This window comes from Otolemur garnettii, unplaced genomic scaffold, assembly GCF_000181295.1.
Source record: "Otolemur garnettii isolate 467f Iridium unplaced genomic scaffold, OtoGar3 scaffold00245, whole genome shotgun sequence".
NCBI lineage: Eukaryota > Metazoa > Chordata > Mammalia > Primates > Galagidae > Otolemur > Otolemur garnettii.
The window spans coordinates 710,213-711,781 of NW_003852640.1; positions in this window are offsets into that span (position 1 = coordinate 710,213).

The following is a 1,569-nucleotide window of genomic DNA, read 5'->3' on the forward strand; positions in this document are numbered from 1 at the left end:
ACACAGTAAACAGGGTCGACTGGGCACGGTTGCTCACGCCTGTGATCCCAGCACTCTGGGAGACCAAGGCAGATGGATTGCTTGAGCTCAGGAGTTGGAGACCAGCTTGACCAAGAGCAAGACCCTTTCTCTACTAAAAAAATTTTAAAAACTGAGGCAATACAATCACTTGAGCTCAAGAGCTTGAGGTTGCTGTGAGCTGTGATGCCACTCTACCCAGGGCACCAGAGTCTCAAAAAAAAAAAAAAAAAGACAAATTAAACAGCTGTGGATGAGACTGTAGAGAAACTGGAACCTCTATGCATTGATGGTGAGACTGTAAAATTGTGCAGCCACTGTGGAAAACATTTTGTCTGCTCCTCAAACCTTAAAGACAGAGTTACCATATAACCTTGCAGTTCTACTCCTAGGTATATCCTCTAAAGAAGTTAAATCTGGAAACATATCCACACAGAAACATGAATTTATGAGCAGCATTATTCACAATACCCAAATATCTATCAACTAATAATGGATAAATGTAATAAATCCATACAAAGAATATTATTGCAGTATAAAAAGAAATGAAGTACTGACATATGCTGCAACCAGAACAGAGGAACCAAAAAGACTTAAGCTAAATGAAAGAAGCAAGTCTTGGGTGGCGCCTGTGACTCAGTGGATAGGGCACAGGCCCCATGTACCAAGGGTGGTGGGTTCAAACCCGGCCCCAGCCAAACTGCAACAAAAAAAATTGCTGGGCATTGTGGCAGGTGCCTGTAGTCCCAGTTATTCAGGAGGCTGAGGCAAGAGGATCGCCTAAGCCCAAGAGTTAGCGGTTGCTATGAGCTATGTGATGCCACGGTACTCTGCTGAGGGCGATACAGTGAGACTCAGTCGCTACAAAAGAAAAGAAAAGAAAGAAGCAAGTCTCAAAGCCCACATATTATATGATTCCATTTATAAGACATTGCCAGGACAAGCCCTGTGGTTTAAACCTATATTCCCAGCACTTTCAGAGGCCAAGGTGGGAGGATTGCTTGAAGCCAGGAGTTTGAGACTAGCCTGGGCAACATAGTGAGATCTCATCTCTATAAAAAAATTAAAATTAACCTGGCATGGTAGCACTCACCTGTAGTCCCAGCTATTTGGGAGACTGAGGCAGGAGGATTGCTTGTACCCAGGAGTTTGAGGCTGCTGTGAGCTGTGATGACGCCACTGGGCGTCTGAGAAAAACTGTGTTTCAAAATAAAAGACATTTCCCATTTCCAGAATAGGCAAAACCATAGAGATAGAAGGTAAGCTAATGATTGTGAAGGGCTAAGGAATGGTGAGATGAAGGAGCAGGTGTGACTGTTAGTGGGTGCTAGGGACTAAACTGTGTCCCTCTAAAATGCATATGTTGAAGTCCTGAGCCCCAATGTGACTGTATTTGGGGATGGAGCTATAAGGAGGTGATTTAGGTTAAATGAAGTCATAAAGGTAGTTAGGGGGGTGGCTCGGCGCCTGTGGCTCAAGTAGCTAAGGCACCAGCCACATACACCTAATGTGGCAGGTTCGAATCCAGCCCGGGCCCCCAAACAACAATGA